The sequence below is a fragment of the Tachyglossus aculeatus genome, chromosome X4, assembly GCF_015852505.1.
Source record: "Tachyglossus aculeatus isolate mTacAcu1 chromosome X4, mTacAcu1.pri, whole genome shotgun sequence".
Classification (NCBI taxonomy): Eukaryota; Metazoa; Chordata; class Mammalia; order Monotremata; family Tachyglossidae; genus Tachyglossus; species Tachyglossus aculeatus.
In genome coordinates, this window is record NC_052098.1 from 33,149,271 (window position 1) to 33,172,839 (window position 23,569).

Genomic DNA, 23,569 nt, shown 5'->3' on the forward strand with positions numbered 1-23,569 from the left:
GACTACTGCATCTGCCTCTTCGCTGACCTCCCTGCCTCCTGACTTTTCCCACTCCAGTCCATACTTTATTCTGCTGCACAGATCATTTTTCTAAAAAAAAAAAACAAACATTCAGTCCATATCTCCCCACTTCTCAAGAAACTCCAATGGTTGCCCATACACCTCCACATCAAAAAAAGCTCCTTACCATTGGTTTCAAAGCACTCAACCAGTTCACCTCTCCTATCAATCAATCATATTTATTGAGTGCTTACTGTGTGCAGAGCACTGTACTAAGCGCTTGGGAAGTACAAGTTGGCAACATATAGTCCCCTCTCCTACTACAACTCATCTCACTGAGCTCCTACTACAGCCCAGCCCTCACACTTCGATCCTCTACTGCCAGCTTACTCACTGAGCCCCGATCTCACCTACCTCGCCCTGACCCCTTTCCCACATTCTCCCTATAATCTGGAACTCTCTCCTCCACCATATATGCCAGACCGCCACTCTTGCTCACCTTCAAAACATTATTCAGGTCACATCTTCAAGAGGCCTTCCACAATTAAGCCCTCTTTTACCCGGCTCCTTCTCCCTTCTGTGTGGCCTATGCACTTGGATCTGTAACCTGCTGGCATTTGCTATTCACCCCACCCTCATCCCCGCAGCATTTATGCAAATATCTTCAAATCATAGATCACAAATTATTTATGTATATTAATATCTGTCTCCCCCTCTAGACTATAAGCTCGTTGTGGGCAGGGGATGTGTCTGCCAACTCTGCTGTACTGCACTCTCCCAAGCACTTAGTATGGTGCTCTGGACACAGTAATCACTCAAATACATTGTTTCATTGATTGATTGACTGATTGGGAAGTGGTAATCTTCCCAGAGAATAGAATGGAAGGTTCTGTGAACTAGGAAGGAGTGGATTTCTCCTCTTATTTGTTTCTCATTTAAGTTGAGTTCATTATTATTAAATCTCTTTCTCTCAATCAAGTTATTCAGAAAAGCCCTGCTGTACAACAAAAGATATATGTCTTTGAAATAATGATGGTATTGTTAAGTGCTTATAGTAGAACACAGTCCCTGATCCACATCATAATAATAATAATAATAATAATGGCATTTGTTAAGCACTTACTATGTGCAGAGCACTGTTCTAACTGCTGGGGGGGGGGGGTTACAAGGTGATCAAGTTGTCCCACGTGGGGCTCACAGTCTTAATCCCCATTTTACAGATGAGGTAACTGAGGCACAGAGAAGTTAAGTGACTTGCCCAAGGTCACACAGCAGACATGTGGGGGAGTCGGGATTCGAACCCATGACCTCTGACCCCAAAGCCCGGGCTCTTTCCACTGAGCCATGCTGCTCCTCATGAGGTTCAAGATCTATGATCATAGGAAGAAAATTAAGATCCTCCTTTTTCTCTTCTCTCCATGGAGTTGATGTTGTTTAGAGTCTTTCCCATTGGAAATGAAGAAAATATGGAGTGAGTCTGTGAGTTGAAAAGCCAGGGTAGGACAAGGGAAATTTTTCACTACACTTTTTTTCTTAATAAGGATAGAAAGTGAAACAGAACATTAAATAATGTCAGATCTAGTATACTTTTTAATAGCTCTAGCCTACTAGGAAACCTGAAGTCTCTTAAAAATTTACTTTTTGCTTAAAGGATCATAATTTGGCTCATGCCCTATCTCTCTCTACTCCCCCAATTCTTTTATAAGGGAAAAATCTAATTACAACCTCAAAGGGACTAGGGCATTGTTTTCTCACTCACGAAGTGTGTATTGAGTCAGCATGCACTGTAGTATTGGGAATGCTTTCATGATTTAGAGCAGCATGTTCTTTTAGGGTACATTCTGAAATGACTTCTAGGATTCACTGAAATAGAATCTGGCAATGCCACTGATTCTTCCCCTGCACTGATTTTTTTATTTGTGCATGCACATCAATGTACACTCCCTTCTGTTAATCATAATCCTGTGCTGCCTTTACTGTAAACCTGGGGACTGAACTTCTGACTCCACTTTCTATTTGATATTGGTCATCTGAAATATGAAGTGGATCTAAAAATCACTGGCTTCTTAGATAGTAGGTGGCATTTTCTGAAACTCAGGTTTCGATGATTCAACTTTGCTTTAATCAATTGATCAATCAGTGGTATCTATTGAGCACTTACTGTGTGCAGAGTTCTGCACTAAGTGCTTTGGAAAGTACAATACAGTAGAGTTGGTAGACATGATCCCTGCCCACAAGGAGCTTCCAGTGTAGAGGGGGAGGCAGACATTAATATAAATTAGGGAAAGTGGCAGAGTCTAAGGATGTGTATATAATTGCTGTGGGACTGAGGGGTGGGGTGATTATCCAGTGCTTAAGGGGTAAAGATCTGAGTGCATAGGTGATGCAAAAGGGAAGGAGGGGAGAGGAAATGAGAGCTTAGTTAGGAAATGCCTCTTGGAGTGATGTGATTTTAGGGCTTTGAAAATGGGGAGAATAGCAGTCGGCCATATATGAAGGGAAAGGGAGTTTCAGGCCTTAAGGAAGACTTGGGCAGAGAAGTAGCATGGCCTACTGGAGAAAGCATGAAAGTCAGAAAGACCTGGGTTCTAAACCCTGCTCTGCCAATTGCTTGCTGTATGACCTTGTGCAAGTCACTTAACTTCTCTGTGCCTCAGTTCCTCAACTGTAAGATGGGAATATCCATTCTCCCTCTTACTTAGACTGTGAGCCTCACTGTGGGACAGGGACTTTGTCCCTGATTAACTCATACCTACCCCAGTGCTTAGAATCGTGTTTGATACACAGTAAGTGCTTAACAAATACCATAAAAAAGGTGGTCGCTGGCAGGATAAATAATAGTAATAATGGCATTTGTTAAGCGCTTACTATGTGCAGAGCACTGTTCTAAGTGCTGGGGGGGATACAAGGTGATCAAGTTGTCCCACGTGGGGCTCAGTCTTAATCCCCATTTTACAGATGAGGTAACAGGCTCAGAGAAGTTAAGTGACTTGCCTCAAGGTCACACAGCAGACATGTGGCAGAGTTGGGATTCAAACCCATGACCTCTGACTCCAAAGCCCGTGCTTTTTCCACTGAGCCACGCTGCTTCTCTAACAAGATCAAAGTACAGAATGTAGATTGGTGTTAGAAGAGCAGAGTGTCCAGGTTGGGTTATAGTAGGAGTTCAGTGAAGTGAGGGAGGAGAGAGAGAGTTGACTGAGCACTTTAAAACTGATAGGAGTTTTTGTTTGATGTCGAGGTGGATGGGCAATAACTGGAGGTTTCTGAGGAGTTGGGGGATATGGACTGAACTTTTGTTCGGGAAAATGATTTGGGCAGCAGAGTGAATTATGAATTTGAGGGGGCAGAGAGGACACAGGGTGGTCAGTGAGGGGGCTGATACAGTAAAGATGGGAAAAATGTTTGGATCAAAGATGGTAGTAGTTTGGATGTAGAGGAAAGGGGAGATTTTAGACATGTTGTGAAGGTAAGACTGACAAGACTTCATGATAGTATGAATGTTGCATTAGAGAGATGAGTCGAGGATGATATAGAGATACAGCGTGGCTTAGTGAAAAGAGCACAGGCTTGGGAGTCAGAGGACATGGGTTCTAATCCCAGCTCCGCCACTTGTCTACTGTGTGATCTTGGGCAAACCACTTAACTTCTCTGTGCCTCAGTTACCTCATCTGTAAAATGGGGATTAAGACTGTGAGCCCAACATGGGACAACCTGCTTACCTTGTGTCTACCCCAGCGCTTAGAACAGTGCTTGGCACATAGTAAGTGCTAACAAATACCATAATTATTATTGTCATTATCAAGGTTCCAGGCTTGTGAAACAGGGAGGACAAAGGTGCTGTCTATAGTGATAGGACTGTCAGGGAGAGGACAGTGTTTTAGGTGGGAAGATGAGGAGCTCTGTTTTGGACATTTTAGGTTTTAGCTGTTTGTATGATATCCAAGTAGAGATGTCCTGATGGCAGGAGGAAATGCAAGATTGCAGAGAAGGAGAGAGGTTAGGGCTAGAGAGATAGATTTGGGAACCATTGGCACAGAGATAGTAGTTGAAGTCTCCGGAGTCATTCAATCGTATTTATTGAGCACTTACTGTGTGCACAGTACTGTACTAAATGCTTGGGAAGTGCAAGTCGGCAACATATAAAGATGGTCCCTACACAACAACAGGCTCAGGCAGTGGGTGTAGATGAAGATTAGAAGGGGACTCAGAACTGAACCTTGTAGGATTTCCATAGTTATAAGGTGGGAGGCAGAGGAGGAGTCAGTGAAAGAGATTGAGAAGGAGTGGCAAGAGAGTTAGGAGGGTGATAAGGCACAGCTTTTTCCCCACTTCAAGCCCATTCCCACTCTGCATTTTTGAATGGTCCCTGACCCTACTTTCCGTGCTTGTTCTTGGCAGAGAGAGCTAAGACTCCCCAGGATTCTTCCTCAGGGAAATAGAAACACAGTGGGCTCCAGAACTAAGGATCCACAAACCCAGGATTCTACTTTTCCTTTCAGGAAAAACTTGAGAAAACCCAGATAGCCACTCTAGGGCCTGGAAGTGGAGGCCAGGAGGGATATGCAAATCATGCAGCCTCCTGGAAGTCATACTGAGCAACATTTATAGCAAACATCAAACACTGTAGCTAACAATGTCTTAGCACATCTCATTATGTAGGATTTTTTTGGGGGGGGGTGATTGCACTATCAATTATTTTAAAGAAATGACAACAGTGGAAATTAAGTAATGCCAAGCTATTTTGAAAAAGTTGATATTTCCTGAATACTAATAATATGCGATAGAGTTGTCCTTCAATTTGAAGATAATGGTATTACTGGAGAGACTGTATGTGTGAATTCTCAGTGGGAACATGACTGATAGAGAAAAGAGAAATGTGAGCTGATAGACAAACCACTAGCACTAAAGTCAATTAGAAAAGCAGTGTGGTGTAGTGGAAAGAACACAAGCCTGGGAGTCAAGTGACCAGACTCTTAATACTGGCTCTGCCACTTACCTGCTATGTGACCTTGGGCAAGACACTTACTGTCTCTCTACCTCAGTTTCCTCATCTGTAAAATAGGGATGAAATACTTGCTCCCATATTTAGAATGTAAACCTCACAAGGGAGAGGAGCTGTGTTATTTTGTATCTACCATAGTGCTTAGTACAGTGCTCGGCTCATTCATTCATTGTCATATTTATTGAGCGCTTACTGTGTGCAGAGCACTGTACTAAGCACTTGGAAAGTGCAGTTCGGCACATGGTAAGGCCTTAAACAAGAGCATTACTGTTACTAATTCACAAAGATTTTCAGTTCTGAAGACTTGAAACTGAGGCTCTCCCATCCCTCTTGATGACAGAGTCTGTCTATCTATGGATCTATGTGAGAAAGTCTCTGACAGATTTATTTGCGCATTTTGTCCATGAAAATAGAATAACGCACCTCATCATGCCCATAGCCATTTGGGGTGCTAACTGCCCCAGATTAAACTGTTACCAACCATAATCCATGCCAATAAATGGCTTTACCATGTCACCAATTTACCTTCCTCTCAACATTCAACCAACTGCAGAAATCTGTCCTAGAAGATTAACAATTCAGCCAATGAGAGGCTTTTCCATAAAGTGTAATTATGTTTTATCTTAGTTTTGTAGCATTTCAGTTTTGTAACAAGCTGTAAGCAAAACCAAAACAAACTTGTGAAGTTTATACTGCAAATTTGAAAAAAATCCCAAGAAACACACCACGGTTAAAATATCTGTTTTACCATTCAACTTGGGTTTTTTTGCAGCAAAATTTCATGCTGTAGCCAATGAAAATTGTTAAAAGTGGAACTGTGCCATTTTCCTAAGAAAAACAGTTTTCGGCACTGAAAAATCACCTTGGCATCTGAATGAGGGATGAAAATACCCAAATTTCTTAAATGGTTCTCTCTCCATGAAAATATTCAAAATGTAAGACTGCTGGTATGCAAATGCCTTGAAAAGTTTTCTCCAAATGTGATTCCTCAGTGTGAGGGCAGAGAATCTTCTGCCTAGTGTTTCCAGCCAGCTCTTAAGTTTAAAAAAAAATGCAACATAATTGTCTTCAGCATTCTCGTTGTCTCCCGATACCCTCACAGTCTACCAATCATATTTATTGAGCCCTTACTGTGTGCAGAGCACTGTACTAAGCACTTGGGAGAGTACAATATAGTAGAGCTGGTAGACACCTTCCCTGCTCACAGCAAGCTTACAGTCAAAGATATACAGCAGGTGCAAAAGACAGTTACCGAGATTCAGCAATCAATCATATTTATTAAACTCTTACTATGTGCAGAGCACTGTGTTAAGCTCTTAGGAGAATACAACACAACAGTACAACAGACACATCCCCTGCCCACAACGAGTTTACAATCTAGAGGGGAAGGAAAGCAAAGAGTAGATGGGGCAGGGTGGATCAGGTCTTGCCCAGGTTTCTTGTGAAGATTTGCAGGGAATTAGGATAAAAGAATATTTTTTGCTTTCCCTCCTGCTTGTTTTGGATTTATCATCTGCTTTCTGGCCCCCAGTACCCACTTCATGACGGAGTCCCATCGAGGAAAAAAAAAAAAAAAACATGGGTTTTTCATGGACATGCATGGAGCAAATAATATTTTCTGCTTTCTCTTTCACTTGTTTGCAGTTTATCAGACTTTAAAAGGTACTGACATTCCACCAGGTTTGTAAGGGGAGAAAAACACCTCTCTCCCATCCATCCTAAACTCCAGCAATTGCTTTCCGGTAGTCAGGAGGCCTGGGAAACAGAGCGAGTGTGTCTCGACTCAAACACCCTCCTGGTAGCACCAGACTGGAACCCTCCCCTCCGACCTGCCAATGCTTCTGCTGTCATAATAATAATAATAATGATAATGGCATTTGTTAAGCGCTTACTATGTGCAAAGTACTATTCTAAGCGCTGGGAAGGATACAGGTGATCAGGTTGTCCCATGTGGGGCTCACAGTCTAAATCCCATTTTACAGATGGGGTAACAGGCACAGAGAAGTTAAGTGACTTGCCCAAAGTCACACAGCTGACAATTGGCCAGGATTTGAACCCAGAACCTCTGACTCCCAAGCCTGTTCTCTTTCCATTGAGCCACGCTGCTTCTGAAGCATGGCTTGAGAGGTGGCATGAGGATGGGATTTATGCCCATCCTCATCACTCCTGTATATGTGGGCATTTGAGTGGACATTCCATTTTATTCAAGCTGATTTCACTGCTTGTGAATAATCAAAAATCAGTAATATTTATTTGGCCACCCACTGCCTGAAGAGCATTGTAGTAAGCGCTCGGGAGTGTTCGAGTTAGAATGTGAAATTCCTACGCTTGGAGACTTTAAAGACTTAGAAGGCAGAAATACATAAGATAAATTACAGATTGAAGATGCAGTGTTGTCTAGTAGAAAGAGCACCGGTCTGGGAGCCAGAGGACCTGGGTTCTAATACCGGCTCTGCCACTTCCCTGCTGTGTGACCTTGGGCAAGTCACTTAACTTCTCTGTGGCCCAGTTTCCTCAACTGTAAAATGGGGATTCAATACCTGTTCTCCCTCCTATTTAGACAATGAGCCCCATGTGGGACAGTCACTGCGCCCAACCTGATTATCTTGTATCTACCCCAGGGCTTAGAACACTGTTTGACACATAGTAAGCACTTGACAAATATCATAATAATAATAGAAGAGAAATGAAAAATGGATATGCACATGAGTAAGTAAATATGTCAGCATCTGTGTGGCCCCATTAGACTGTAAACTCCTTGTGGGAAGGGAATACATCTTGTGCTTCTATTGTAATTCCCAAGTATAGTATACCATATAGTCAATATAGTCCTATAGTCAATACCATTACTATTCATTCAATATTTATTGAGCGCTTACTGTGTGCAGAGCACTGTACTAAGCGCTTGGGAAGTACAAATTGGCAACATATAGAGACGGTCCCTACCCAACAGCGGGCTCACAGTCTAGAAGGGGGAGACAGACAACAAAACAAAACATGTGGAGAGATGTCATCAGAATGAACAGAAGTAAAGCTAGATGCACATCATTGACAAAATAAATAGAATAGTAAATATGTACAAGTAGAATAAATAGAGTAATAAATCTGTACAAACATATATACAGGTGCTGTGGGGAGGGGAAGGAGGTAGGATGGGGGGGATGGGGAGGGGGAGAGGGAAAAGGGGGCTCAGTCTGGGAAGGCCTCCTGGAGGAGGTGAGCTCTCACCTCACTCAGCTTCAAGGCTGTCCATCACCTCACCCCCTCCTACCTCACCTCCCTTCTCTCCTTCTACAGCCCAGCCCGCACCCTCTGCCGCCGCTAACCTCCTCACTGTGCCTCGTTCTCGCCTGTCCCGCTGTCGACCCCCAGCCCACGTCCTCCCCCTGGCCTGGAATGCCCTCCCTCCGCACATCTGCCAAGCTAGCTCTCTTCCTCCCTTCAAATCCCTACTACTACTCCTCACCTACTTTCTCTCCCACACACACACCCCCACATATCTGTCCTGTTGATTCACAGAGACCTCCAATCTTTTGATCCACACCAATTTTCTGAAGACATCATGCCCCACAGTCTCCATACCCAAACTACTTTGATGCACAAAATCATGCCCTCAACACTTCCCTCTCTCGAACTGAATTAATTCATTCCTCTATCCCTTTGCTGATCTTGTACCAATATCCCACAGCCCTAAATCACCTCCACAGTATGCTTCTTTACTCCTGGTCACAAATTATGGAGCCCTGACCAACCTTGTCCATCTTACCATAATAAAACCACAAATCCTCCAAGAAGCCTTCCCTGACTAATCCTTCATTTTCCCTTCTCCCTCCTGCATCGGCCTTGCACTTGGATTTGCACCCTTCATTCACCCCACCCTTAGCTCCATAGCACTTAGGTACATATCTGTAATTTATTTTGATGTCTGTCTCCCCCTCTAGACTGTAACCTCCTTGTGGGAAGGGATCATGTCTACCAATTCTGTTATATTGTACTCTCCCAAGTGCTTAGTACAGTGCTCTACACATAGTAAGTGCTCAATAAATGAGAAGCATATTGAAAAGCGGTGTGGCTTAGTGGATAGAGCACAGGCCGAGGTATCAGAAGGACCTGAGTTCTAATCCTGACTCCACCACATGTCTGCCATGTGACCTTGGGCAAGTCACTTCACTGCTCTGTGCCTCAGTTATCTCATCTTAAAATGGGGATAGGACTGTGTGCCTCATGTGGGATAGGGACTGTGTCCAACCTGATTAACTTGTATCTACCCCAGGGCTCAGAACAGTGTCTGGCACTTAGTGAGAGCTTAACAAACACCACAGTTATTATTATTAGTAAAGTCCTTTTCAGCAACAATCACTTACATGATCTTTGAATGTGAAGGACAGTGAAATATATCACTATGTGTGTGTGTATATGTGTATGTATACAAATGTATACACACATATGTATGTGTGTACACTTGTATATATGCTTGTGTGTATATATAAATATATATATATATATATATTTATTTAAATATGCACAACTACAGTATATGTACTTCCTCTATTTTGCATTCTTAACTTTTAGGTGATTCCCCTCCGAGTTACACTCTGACATTTAAATTTGTCAACAGTAAACAACAGTAAACAAATTGCAAATTGAACCAGATTATCAGATCTATCCATATTCCTGAATTTATCTACTCCGTGCAGGTGCCTCCCTGATTTCATCAATATTTTTGGCATGCAAAAGTGTACAAGGAAATAGTAATTTGGGTGAATCACTCCTGACTAATCCTGCGACTGCCCATGTAGTGGTAATAGTATTACTAGTATTAAGTGTTTATTGTATGCAGAGCACTGTACTAAGCCCTGGGAGAAAATACACTGGTGGGAATTAGACATGGTCTCTGTCCCTCAGGGGGCTCACAATCTAAAAGTTTAAGTGGGGAGAAGGAATTGGAAGCAGGCATATCAAGCAGCATGGCATAGTAGATAGAGCACAGGCCTGAGAGTCAGAAGGACCTGGGTTCTAATTCCGGCTCCACTACTTTGCTGTGTGACCTTGGACAAGTCCCTTTACTTCTCTGTGCCTCCATTATCTCATCTGTATCTCATCTCTCCCCCTCCTCCCCCTCATCTTACTTCCTTCCCTTCCCCACAGCACCTGTATATATGTATATATGTTTGTACATATTTATTACTCTATTTATTTTACTTGTACATATCTATTCTATTTATTTTATTTTGCTAGTATCTTTGGTTTTGTTCTCTGTCTCCCCCTTTTAGACTGTGAGCCCACTGTTGGGTAGGGACTGTCTCTATATGTTGCCAACTTGTACTTCCCCAGCGCTTAGTACAGTGCTCTGCACACAGTAAGCGCTCAATACAATTGATTGATTGATCTGTAAAATGGGGATTGAGACTGTGAGCCCCATGTGAGATGGGAACTGTGTCTGACCCGATTTCCTTGTATCTACCCCAGCACTTAGTACAGTGCCCGGCACATAGTAAGCACTTCAAAAAATGCCACAAAAAATACTATTCCAGGATAGGGTTAGGGTCATTGTTTACTGTAACTACCCAAAACATAGATTGAAATCTCCTTGAGGGAAAGGACCAAGTATGGTGCTTTATTGATGATGCTGATGTAGTGCTCCAACTTAGCCAGTTGTTATCATTTGAAGGAAGGCCTCAGTGTTGAGGAGAAAGACATTCAGGCACTTGATATTTCCAAAATAAATGTTGTTAAATAGACAAAATAGGTGTTCCCCTTAAATCAATGAAAGCTTAGGAAAAGTTGCTGAACAAACCACTCTACCCTCCTGAGAGTAGAGATTAAAAATGTATATTGTACACCCAATTTGTCTTCATCCTCTTTTTGAAGTCCTAGTATCAAATGTGAAATGAGCTTATTTTATAATAGTTCAGGAGAAAAATTATGGTTATCTCTTTGCCTTTCCTGGCAGTCTCTCACTCTAATCCTTGTTTTGAAGCCTAATAAGCACATATGGCTACAGCATATTTAAAGTAAATGTACTGATCTGTTTGCCCTCTCCTCCCATCAGCAGATTCTTGTTGAAGCTAAAATGTAGTAGATATCTCTAATACAAATTAATATTTGCCTCCTTCTTGACATCTACAGATCACCCACATCTAATTTGCATTTTCAACCATTATTAATCCTGAAATTTGCAAATATCTAATTTCCATCGCCACTTTCTTCACTACAGATTTCCCATTCAATTTTGTTTTGATCTGTGATTGAAGCATACAGCCTGTTTAAAATGTAAAATAATCTCTTTCCTCTTTCTCTCTCTACCACCAGAAATATTTCACAGGAAACTCCAACCTCTTAGTCCAAGCTAATTTCAATCGACTGCTTCAGAGAAAGGACCCAACCCAGAGAAGTGGCATGAGCGGTATCTCTGGGGAAACAAGCTAAAGCAATCAGTAGCCTTGGAGAAGAAGATCAAGGTGAGCTGGAACATAGCTGTCGGGAAGTTGTCATGTGTAAACTCATTTTGATGCCAGTTTATATGGATGTGTTTACTATTGCGTGTGTTTCTGGTGAATGCCACACAATTTCATTATCAGTTACTCAGTGGAGAATATAAGTGCTTTATCAAGGTTGACTGTCTCATGTTCCTGGCATTTAGGAAACTCATTCTCTTCCTAAATTGTCTTTGTTTAAAGTTCATTTTTGGTGGAAATGTGTACATATATATTTATATATTATAAATGAATATATAAATTGTAGGCAATTTATGCCTACAAGGTACAGTAGATGAGATTTTTACATTATATAAAGGTAACAAGTCAAGCAACTTTTGAATTTGACATATACTTCCCAAACCATTCCTATGGGCATTTATAGTATCATAAATCCAGTATACAAGGACTGTCAGAAAGACTAGAAGCAGTGGGAAAATATCCCCGGGAATTTTGTGATGATGAAAAAGTGTAATCCATGTCAATGAAAAGTGAACAACTATACCTTATTCTTCGCATAGTGAGTACTAAGCAGTGCAGCATTTTCAACCTAATACTATTTAATTTCTCCCCACCACCACCACTGCAGGATTAGTTTGACGAGACCTAGTTAAAATTAAGTTTATCATTCATTTTTAAAAGCAGTCATTTTCTCATTTAATTTTCCTCCATTTTCCTGTTGTGTTCATAGAAATACTGCCTTCTGGCTAATCATTGGGACTTTTTGATGGCTTTATACTAACTATTTTGAATCTGGAACAATTTCTCATTATGGACTCATGTGGACAAAATTGTAGAAGGTGACATACCTGGTAAACTCAATAAAAATGCCTCCAGAACCCCCATAAAACCAGTTGCAATTTTTGGCCTACCATGCATAAACAAATATAAGGAACATCAGTTACTGTTGATGTGGTCATGGTCTTCTAGACTGTAAGCCCAGTGTGGGTAGAGATTGTCTCTATTGTTGAATTGTACTTTCCAAGTGCTTAGAACAGTGCTTTGCATACAGTAAGCGCTCAATACATACAACTGAATGAATAAATCAGTCCAAGAGAGTGGGAAAAGGTGTGGTGTGTTGGTAGCCCCCATTCCTCGCCCCACTTCCCCCCCCCGACCCAGACACATATACACACATTGTGTAAAATCTGATGAGAGGTCTATATCCACATATGAGCTCCTGAAAGTGTTTTTGTTGGTGTGATAAATTTAAGAAAGATCTTCAAAGCCACTGCCATCATTTTGCAAAGCACAATTCTCCAAACAAAGTCATTTGTGGGCTATTTCATTCTACAGCCTCCATTCATTTTGGTCCCCAGTGGTGTGGCCACCAAATTAAAATCTCAATTACAAACCTTGAAAGAATGTAAAATAAACCAAAAGACATAAAGAAAATTGAGTTGTACACTCTGTAGTCTGTAAATAGAACCAGGTCAAGACCTGGACCAACCTATGGACCAGCTTCACAAGATTTAACCTCCCTTTAATTCAGTGAGTAATAACTGAATGCCTAAATCCTTGGCATGGTAACAGAGCCTCCCTAGAGCATAGAAAAGATGTCTTATCTCTTCTCAAGGAAAATTAAGTATGATGGATGCCTCTTGCCTAAGAAAGACATTTCCACCAAACCTCTGGCAGGAAACCCCTGGTTCCAGATATTGCTTATTAGCTTTAGTTAAAATAACTCATTTGTCATTCATTTTTAAAATCTCTTGATTTACATTTGGGTCTGTCCAGTTCTAGCCTCTCTTTTCTAATTACTTGCAGATGTGGATTTTGGCAATTAATTTCCACCTTCATTCTCCCATCAGCCCCCTTCTGAGAAACCACTGAGGGCACATTATCCTCAAAACACACTCCTTAATTTGAACGAGACAACCTTTGCTATCGTTATCCTTTAAGATCTTTAACATTCAGGGACAGATGGAACCGGAGACCCTAAGCCTCTACTGGAATGCAATATTATTGTGTCTGCAGTAAAAGTTGTGAAGAATGTGAAAGTGAATCCAAGTTTGAATTTCTTTCATAGTGAAAAGGAAATTCTGAAATGACCCTTAGAACCTACTAACAGAAAATCTCCAGCAGGATATCAAGTGTCAAGCGGGAGAACCAATGTATGCTGTCAGGGCACACTCTCCTTAGATAATCACAGAGAGAGCATGAGACACAGTAGCAACTTGAATATGGCTTCTGTCTTTTCAAGGTGAATCTTTATATAGGATATTCTTGTGCCTCCAGCATTCATCATACTAGTCCCTAGGCACATATGGTCCTTGAGCAAATAGCACAGTCATACCCAATTCTGCCAAAATGTTATTGTTTTGGTCATCACACTGAATAGAAAAAATTACATGTGACCTAACAATTTTCTAGCAATTTCCTCAAGCAGTTTTTAAACCTGCTATTAAATGCTCTTACCTGAGCTCTTGATGGGTCTTAAAAATTTAGTGCAGGAGAGCTCAGTACAATTTTAGGTTTGAAGAGTGCAAAGTACAATCCAGAAGGTGGTAATGGAGAATAGCTTTTCCTTCTGGTAGGGATTCAGTCAACCCCAATACAATCAATGGTGTCCTGAGAGTGCAGTTACCATATAAATTGCAAAATCAAGGTGCAGATCCCATAGAGTCATTAAAGATACCATTGTGTACTTAGTAAATTCCTATGTGGGGGTAGGGATGATCTTTTTAACTACCTTCCTGGGACATAAATCTTCTTTGGTATTCTATTAAAACATTATGTGTTAGGATGTACATTGGTGGGGACCTTAAATTTCTATTTGGGAAAATACTGGAGTCAAGATGGGACTGAACAAAGAGCACTGAAGGGTCATGGTTAGTGACGGCCTGAACCAGACTTATGTATGACTTCAGTTTTCTTCAGACTTATTGTCGATCCATAGTTCTCGACTAACTTTCCAAAGTGGTTCAAACATCATCTGCTTGTTCTTGGGGTGTCGTCCCCTGGGACACAGTCACCCATATATAATGAATGACTTTTGGACATTCACTGATGCTAGTACCCTTTTAATTCACTTTGCCTCCTATAACTCTACTCCCTCATCTTCTCTGTAGCATTCATTCATTGTCAGTCATATTTATTGAGCGCTTACTGTGTGTAGAGCACTGTATTAAGCGCTTGGGAAGTATACGTTGGCTACGTATAGAGACGGTCCCTACCCAACAGTGGGCTCACAGTCTAGAAGGGGGAGAAAGACAACAAAACAAAACATGTGGACAGGTATCAAGTCACCAGGATAAAAAATAAATAAAGCTAGATGCACATCATTAACAAAATAAATAGAATAGTAAATATGTACAAGTAAAATAGAGTAATAAATCTGTACAAACATATATATGGGTGCTGTGGGGAGGGGAAAGAGGTAGGGCGGGTGGGACGGGGAGGAGGAGAGGAAAAAGGGGGCTTAGTCTGGGAAGTCCTCCTGGAGGAGGTGAGCTCACAGTAGGGCTTTGAAGGGAGGAAGAGAGCTAGCTTGGCAGATGTGCGGAGGGAGGGCATTCCAGGCCAGGGGGAGGAAGTGGGCCGGGGGTCGATGGCGGGACAGGAGAGAACGAGGCACAGTGAGGAGGTTAGCAGTAGAGGAGCGGAGGGTGTGGGCCGGGCTGTAGAAGGAGAGAAGGGAGGTGAGGTAGGAGGGGGCGAGGTGATGGAGAGCTTTGAAGCCGAGGGTGAGGAGTTTTTGCTTGATGCGTAGGTTGACTGGCAGCCACTGGAGATTTTTGAGGAGGGGAGTAACATGCCCAGAGCATTTCTGCACAAAGATGATCCAGGCAGCAGCATGAAGTATAGACTGAAGTGGGGATAGACAGGAGGATGGGAGATCAGACAGGAGGCTGATGCAGTGATCCAGTCGGGATAGGATGAGAGATTGAACCAGCAAGGTAGCGGTTTGGATGGAGAGGAAACGGCGGATCTTGGTGATGTTGCAGAGGTGAGACCGGCAGGTTTTGGTGATGGGTTGGATGTGAGGGGTGAATGAGAGAGCGGAGTCGAGGATGACACCAAGGTTGCGAGCTTGTGAGACGGGAAGGATGGCAGTGCCGTCTACAGTGACGGGAAAGTCAGGGAGATGGCAGGGTTTGGGAAGGAAGATAAGGAGTTCAGTCTTGGACATACTGAGTTTCAGATGGTGGACAGACATCCAGATGGAGATGTCCTGAAGGCCGGAGGAGACCCGAGCCTGAAGGGAGGGAGAGCGAGCAGGGGCAGAGATGTAGATTGGGTGTCATCAGCGTAGAGATGATAGTTGAAGCCGTGGGAGCGAATGAGTTCACCAAGGGAGTGAGTGTAGAGTGTAGCATTACTTTTCCGCCTTAATTAACTCCCATGCCCATTGCCCCACCAATTATTCCAGACAATTAACTTCCTCTTGACACCTCCAGGCACTCTCATTGCCCTTCTTTCCCCTGATGACTTGCCCCCGCAAATATTTTGCTAATAAAATTGAAACCCCTGGGTGTGAAGTCCCCCAAATGTTCCCTACTCATTTCCTCAGCTCTCTTTTACCCCTACACCTACTCCTCTTTCCTTCTTCCCTGCTCTCTCTCAAAATGAAATCCACCCCACTACACAACCCTTTGCTTTCAAAATCTACCCATTCTACCTGTGCCTTGGCCAAATCCCCTAACCACCATTTTCATCCTTTCTTTCTAGAGACTTTTCTTCTGCCTTCAAATATACTCAAGCCTCCTCTATAGTAAAATATCTCATTTGCATCCCACTATACCTTCCAGCTATCGCTTCACCTCTTTGTTCCCATTTCCATCTAAACTCCTCAAACACCCGCTGCCTTCACTTCCCCTCCTCCAATCCCCTTCTTAGCCCACTAGAGTATGGCTTCTGCCCCCTTTATTCCTCTTAGAGTAAACTCTCCAAGGACATCAACAACCTCCTCTTGGCCAAATCTAATGGACTATATCCTAAATCCTCATTGATCTCTTGGCCACCTTTACATTGTTAACCATTCCATCTTGGAAATGCTATCCAATCTTGGTTATACTGACAATTCACTCCTGGCTTTCTTCTCATCGCTGTCCACTCCTTTTAAGTCTCTTTCACTGTCTCTTGTTCAGTTTCTCATCTCTAACTGTGGCTCTCCCTTGAGACTCTGGTTTGTGTTCCCCACTCATCTCACTCTATACACACTAAATTGGGGAGTTCATCCACTCCCCCAACTCAGTTATCACCTCTATGAGGATAATTCCCAAATTTATCTTGCTAGCACTGACCACTCATCTCTGAAACCTACAATTTCCTATAGCCTCCAGAACATCTCTGCCTGCATGTCCTGCCAGCACTTTCATTTCAACATCTAAAACTCTACTCATTTTCCCTCTAAATCCACTGCAGCTAATTTTCCCATTGTAGTTAAGAATGCCACCAATCCCTGCTGTTCTAGAAGCTTGCCACCTTGGTACGGAGTGTACCTAGCACTGTACTAAGCCCTTGGGAGAGTAAGCTCGTTGTGGGCAGGGAATGTGTCTGTTTATTGTTGTATTGTACTCTCCCAAGCACTTAGTACAGAGCTCTGCACACAGTAAGTGCTCAATAAATGACTGAATGAATGAATGACTACACCAGAGTTGGTAGCCATGCTCCTTGCCCACAAGGAGATTAGTCTGGAGTGGGGGGATCCTGGGTCATTTTAAAGTGTTCTCTATATTGAGGAAAAGTTTGGGTGAAAGCTTAAGCAGTATATTGACTTCCTGCTCGTACATTTCAGCAGGTTTCAGATTTCATTAAGCTCAGGGGCTTTGCCATTTTTCATGGCATTGACTACTATTGTGACTTCCTTAATAGTTGTCTGAGTGCCAGGTTTTTACATAGTCACAGGTTTTCTAGGTTTTATGGATATAGTAGAACTAGTAGTTACATTTATTGACTACCCACTGGGTGCAAGGCACTGAACTAAGTAATTATGAAATATAAAATAAAGACAAAGACATGACACATTCCATGGCCAGAAGGAGCTTATATTCTAATGGGGGAGACAGACATAAAAATGTTTGCAAATATAGTAATTGAAATAAGCAGTGTGTGATCAATTAAACATAAGTGCCAGGGATAGGTATAAATAATAACATAAATAGTATAGATGGCAGATGGATTTATAAGATTTAGGATGAAGAGAATCAGTTGGGGAAAGTGTTCTGGAGGAGGTGGGACTTCAGAAAGGCCTGGAATATGACAGCACCATGTTCAGTCCGATTTGCGGAGGGAGAGAGTTCCAGATTTAGGCCAGAAGTGAGATAGGGGGGAGCTAGGTAGAGTTAGAAAGATGTATATAGCATCTCCTGGCAAAGGAGAGTCTTACAAATAGTAGCCTCAGCTATTAGCAGGCGTGTTGAAGTGATGTTAATAATAATAATGATTATTATTATGGTATTTGTTAAGCACTTACTATGTGCCAGGCATTGTACTAAGCACTGAGGTGGATACGAGCAAATCGGGTTGGACACAGTCCCTGTCCCACTTGGGGCTCACCGGTCTCAGTCCCCAATTTACAGATGAGGTAACTGAGCCACAGAGAAGTGAAGTGGCTTGGCCAAGGTCACACAGCAGACAAGTGGCAGTACCGGGATTAGAACTCATGCCCTTCTGACTCCTAGGCCTGTACTCTATCCACTTATGCCACACTGCTTCTCTACCATATCCTCCGAGTTTTCTTCCTGTCTGTGATGAGGCTGATGCCATCTTCACTTCAGAGATGCTGTGATAGTGTGTAAAAGGCCTTAAAGACCCATCAGTGCTGTGCAGAAGACTTTGGTTGAGAACAATTGTCCTGGCTTTGGATCTTTCCAGCTTTGGCCTCCCACTACTTGACACCTGTTTCTTACTTCATTAGCATGGCACAGTGTAGGCTTCTATAATCCTCTCTTTTGTCAGGGGAAACTAGATGTGCAATTTTCATTAGAATACATTTATTGAGGACACGATTCATTTTTATGCTACTATCTCACTCTTCTTTAGACCCATAATTGGATTGCCAAGAGTAGGATTTTTTTTAACCACCCCTTTGTAATCTTAGTCACGGTTTGGCACTAGTTCTTGCACCAACATGATTCTAATGAAGGTTCAATGATAGGCTGGGGACTTCGACTTTTAAGATCAGCACATGAAGGCAACAGTCTTTAACAAGTTTTCTGCATCTTGATGATACTTCAGATTGTAATTTCCTACTTTGTCATTGGTTTCTCTCTAATATCAAGATGACTTATGGCTAATCTTCCCTATCCCACCACTCCTTTGACACATAAGCGCATCTCGATAAATGAAATAATTAAACCAGAATTGAATATGAATACTGCCTAAAGACATACTCTAATTAAGTACACTTCTCTCTTCAATAAGTTCAACATGTAATTAGAAAATGGTACCTTAATTGGTACTTGATTTTCGTAAAATTCTACGTGCAGTAAAAATGGTATACCTACACATTTTCCTTACTGTTCACTGATGCTGTGTCATTATGTGGTAATGTTCTATAGTTTAGTTACCATATCCACCATTTTTAGAAATTTACTATAAAGCAGGTATGGGCAGGGGCTCAGATACTGAAGCAAAGTAACTTCTTATTTTAAAACTATTACGTAAAATAAATGAAATCTCATATTGACATGTTCAAATGAAAACTTTAGGGCTGGATAGTGAGTAGTAAAATTATATGTTAATGAAGTAGGATGAAGTTGAAATGAGAAATTGAAAATGGCATAAAAGAAAACTGTGCTGTAAATTTGATTTGGTCAAGTCATTGGAATAGATGGTTTGTGGAAAATGAGATTAAAGAATCTCAGTATTTGACAAAAATTGATATAGGATTAATCACCTACAAAAGTCCAAATGTATCAATCTTCACACAGATCTATTAAGGTGATTGAAAGTGGATCCTTCTATAATTATGGCACTTATCAAGTGCTTATTATGTGCTAAGTGCTGGGGTAGACATAATGTCATCAGAAAAGATGTAGCCTTGACCCATATGGAACTCAAAATCTTCTTTTGCTTGTATCCACCCCAGCACTTAGTACGGTGCCCGACCTTGGGCAAGTCACCTCACTTCTCTGTGCCTCAGTTACCTCATCTGTAAAATGGGAGTTGAGACTGTGAACCCACTTCTCTGTGCCTCAGTTACCTCATCTGTAAAATGGGAGTTGAGACTGTGAACCCCATGTGGGACAGAAACTGGGTCCAGCCTGTTTTACTTGTATCCACCCCAGCGCTTAGTACGGTGCCCGGAACCAAGTAAGCGCTTAACAAATATCACAATTATTATGTGAGCCCACTGTTGGGTAGGGACTGTCTCTATATGTTGTACTTCCCAAGTGCTTAGTACAGTGCTCTGTACACAGTAAGCGCTCAATAAATACAATTGATGATGATGATGATGATGATTACAAAGGGGGATTCATTCATTCACTCAGTCATATTTATTGAGCGCCTACTGTGTGCAGAGCACTGGACTAAGCGCTTGGAAAGTACAGTTCGGCAGCAGAGACCATTCCTACCCAAAAACGGGCTCACAGTCTAGAAGAAGGAGGCAGACAGCAAAACAAAACAAGAGAAGCAGCGTGGCTCAGTGGAAAGAGCCCGGGCTTTGGAGTCAGGCTGTGGGTTCTAATTCCGACTCCGCCGCTTGCCTGCTGTGTGACTTTGGGCAAGTCACTTAACTTCTCTGTGCCTCAGTTACCTCATCTGTAAAATGGGGATTAAGACTGTGAGCCCCCCTGTGGGGCAACCTGATCACCTTGTAACCTCCCCAGCGCTTAGAACAGTGCTTTGCACATAGTAAGCACTTAATAAATGCCATTCTTATTATTATTATTGTTATTATTATTGTATCCCCATTCTACAGATGTGGTAACTAAGACCTAGAGAAGTAAAAAAGTAAACAGCTGCTAGAAGTAAAGTGCTAGAGAAGTGACCTTGATTAAGGTCACACGGCAAGTGAGTTACATAACTGGGACTGGAACCTAGATCTCCTGACTCCCAGTCTTATGTTGTCTCCACTTGGCCATGTTTTCTCACCTTGAGATGGCCAAAACCGAAACACTTGCTAAGTCTGTTAGTAATTGAACCATTTGTTTGCTTTAATGGCTGGATAGACAGATTTCATTTGAGACTCAACATTTATTTTGGGAAAGTGAGTCAGGAAACTAAAGACATAAACATCAAAACGATTAAGGAGTAGCTCAGGACACTTTGGCCTAAAATGAGTCTAAGATATAATGGAGGTGAGATTTTCAGTGCTGCAACTGGACCTTTTTTCAAGTTGACTCCTGTTAAAGCTTGAAAATCCAAAGGAGAAAAATATGTTCGCAGCTATACTCAGGGATCTTATTCCATATTCCTGGTTTGGGCCAATAAAAGCAGAACAAAAAAGTGAAAATTAATAGATTTTATGGAGTAAGCAATCCTAGATGTTTCCAAAATGTAAAGAGCATCCCTGTTTAATACAGCACTAACAAAAAAGCTTGGAGAATGTCAAGCTTCAAGGCAACTGAACTAAGGCATCAGGATTTGGGGTTATGGGTGCAAAACCCCCAAATGTGTTGGCTAATAAAAGAACTGAAATCTTGCAGAACATCAAATTTGGTTTTGAGTCTTCCTACAAATAATACAAGGGCACGATGGATGCCTGGAGGTACATGCACATATAAGTTTCTGAAATTGAGACTGATGAGGATAAGGATACATTCAAAAGAACACTTCAAATGGTCAAGTGGTTCAGAAGTCACTTGGTTGGAAACTATTCAGAGTGCTAACAAAAAATGTATCAATTCCCCTCCCCCCCCCCAATCCATAATTATTTCTGATATTCTGGCTTTTTAAAAAAATCAGTGCTTGATCTGCTCATAATACTACTATGATATTGATTCTGGTTAAAAAATAAATGCAGGCAAGGAATGACACAGTTTGCCAAGTACTTTTGAGATGCCTATGCATATGGAAGATGAAGTCATAATCACTTATATGCAGACAATTATATTGTGAATGAGGTTAGGAAAATAAGGATGAAGAAGTGGAAGAAAGAAAAAAATGAATTACATCAGCAAAGAATTAGATTGCAACACAAGTGATGTCATGCAATATACAAGACTTGTTGCCAGGTGCAACAAAGAGTAGCAGACCCCAAAATTGTGTCACCAGCTATATATATATATGCATATATATATATTTTAGAGAAATTGTTCAAGTCAGAGCACCAAAAACAGAAAATGATCACCCATTTCTTTAAATGACCAGTTTGGGTAAAATGCTTTTTTTTTCCCTTTGTCATATGTAAATGTCTTCATTTACAGCACAAAACTACTATGTGTGCAGTAATTTCCATATTGTAATAGTATATTGTATTGTCTTGCTTTGGTTATTGCATGCCTAAAATTTTCCTTGTGTGTATGACACTGGTGTATCATGACATAAAACTCTCGGGCCCTTGAGTAATTTTATAACTGAATTGAACTACATACAAGAAAGGAACAAATATTTCCCAAAAGGATTTGTTACACTGTGGTTTGAAGGGAGACACCTCAGACCTTGGGAATATATTCAGTATTCTCCTAGCCCAGGTTTCCGTCTGAAAGACCCAAGAGAGACTGATGACATGATATAATTTCAGTGCTTGGTAAAGCCCAATTGAGAAGTCTTCCTTGTTTCCCCCAAGGCATGATTTCATGGCATCATATCATTATTACCATGGTATACGTCCTAAACATACCTAGTTAATAAATAGGGCTTGCAGTGTGTATAAAGTAATCAAACAAAACCAAAGTGCTTAACTGCTCTTTTACATAGCTATTAAGCATCATAACGTGGTCAGTGACTTTTTTTTCCTCAGCAGAAGCTGTTACCAAACAAGGTGTAGGGATGGTGAAAATGGCTGAAACAGTTCTTGCTCTCCAAGTGTAGAAAGTAGTATCTATGGCTGATTTCCTTAGCACTTAAAGATAAGGCAAATGGATTTGATGCAGTGTTGATACCAAACTGAGTGTCCATAAATCACTGGACAAGCCAGTCTAATCCTGCTTCTCCTCCTAACTCCAGATTTAGAGAATACCACAGCCTCATTGTGTGTGTCATCAGTTCATTAATTTGCACAACATGAGTATACATGGCACTGGTTGTACCATTTTTGGACCATGTTGGTCTTATTTGAGGAGAATTAAGTCAGAGCATAGCCATAGGAAATCAACTTTTTAAAGCTCAGTTAGCTAAGCCATTCAAGGTCATTTTTTATTAAGTTACTCAGTTGCCTGTAAACTAGAATGGCTGACTTTTGCCTTTATTTGCGAGACTGCTCAGCATTTTCCCATCCAAGATATTGCAAATGGTATGTCAACTCAGCTGAAGATAAGGAGAACATAATAATTTGCATAGTGATGTTTAGCTTTTAATTTTTTTTCCCACTGGGATGGGGTAGCATACCACTGCGTGCTAAAAAAAAAAAAAAAAAGCCATTCAAAATCATGACTGGTCAGTTGCTATTTTTCAAATGTAAAGCTTTGCTCTTTTTCCATTTTCTTCTAGTAACGTGTGCAATCAGAAAGTCATGGGTTCTAATCCCAGCTCCACCACTTGTCTACTGTGTGAACTTGGGCAAGTTACTTCACTTCTCTGTGCCTCAATTACCTCATCTGTAAAATGGGGATGGAGGCTGAGCGCCCCATGTGGGCCAGGGACTGTGTCCAACTCGATATGCTTTTATCCACCCCAGTACTTAGTACAGTGCCTGGCACATAGGAAGCACTCAACAAATACCATCATTATTAATCAATCACTTGTGTTTATTGAGCGCTTACTGTATGCCCAATGTATTAAGCACTTGGAAGAATATGACACAACAGTAACACATTCCCTGCCCACAATGAGCATGTAAGAGACTACCCCCTCCTACCAACCCACCACAACCCATCCAGTACAAATGTATTGTTCTTATACTACTATTTTCATTTGCAGATCTCAAAAATGATTGTTGGTGCAACTGTGTCAAAAAAAACCAACAACTGTGGAATAGCTATTGTTTTATTTAGGCTAGAGAAATCAGCAATTCACCAATGCCTCCAAAATAGTACTT

At 41.5% G+C, this 23,569-nt stretch overlaps 1 protein-coding gene across 1 annotated transcript in view; it reads left to right on the forward strand.

Annotated features, from left to right (window-relative positions):
• Positions 1-23,569, forward strand: part of LINGO2 (leucine rich repeat and Ig domain containing 2) — a 413,900-nt gene that overhangs the window by 278,880 nt on the left and 111,451 nt on the right. The window contains exon 3 of the mRNA XM_038769905.1: positions 11,318-11,466. The gene's annotated coding sequence lies outside the window, so the exon portion shown is untranslated. The remainder of the gene's footprint in view (positions 1-11,317; positions 11,467-23,569) is intronic.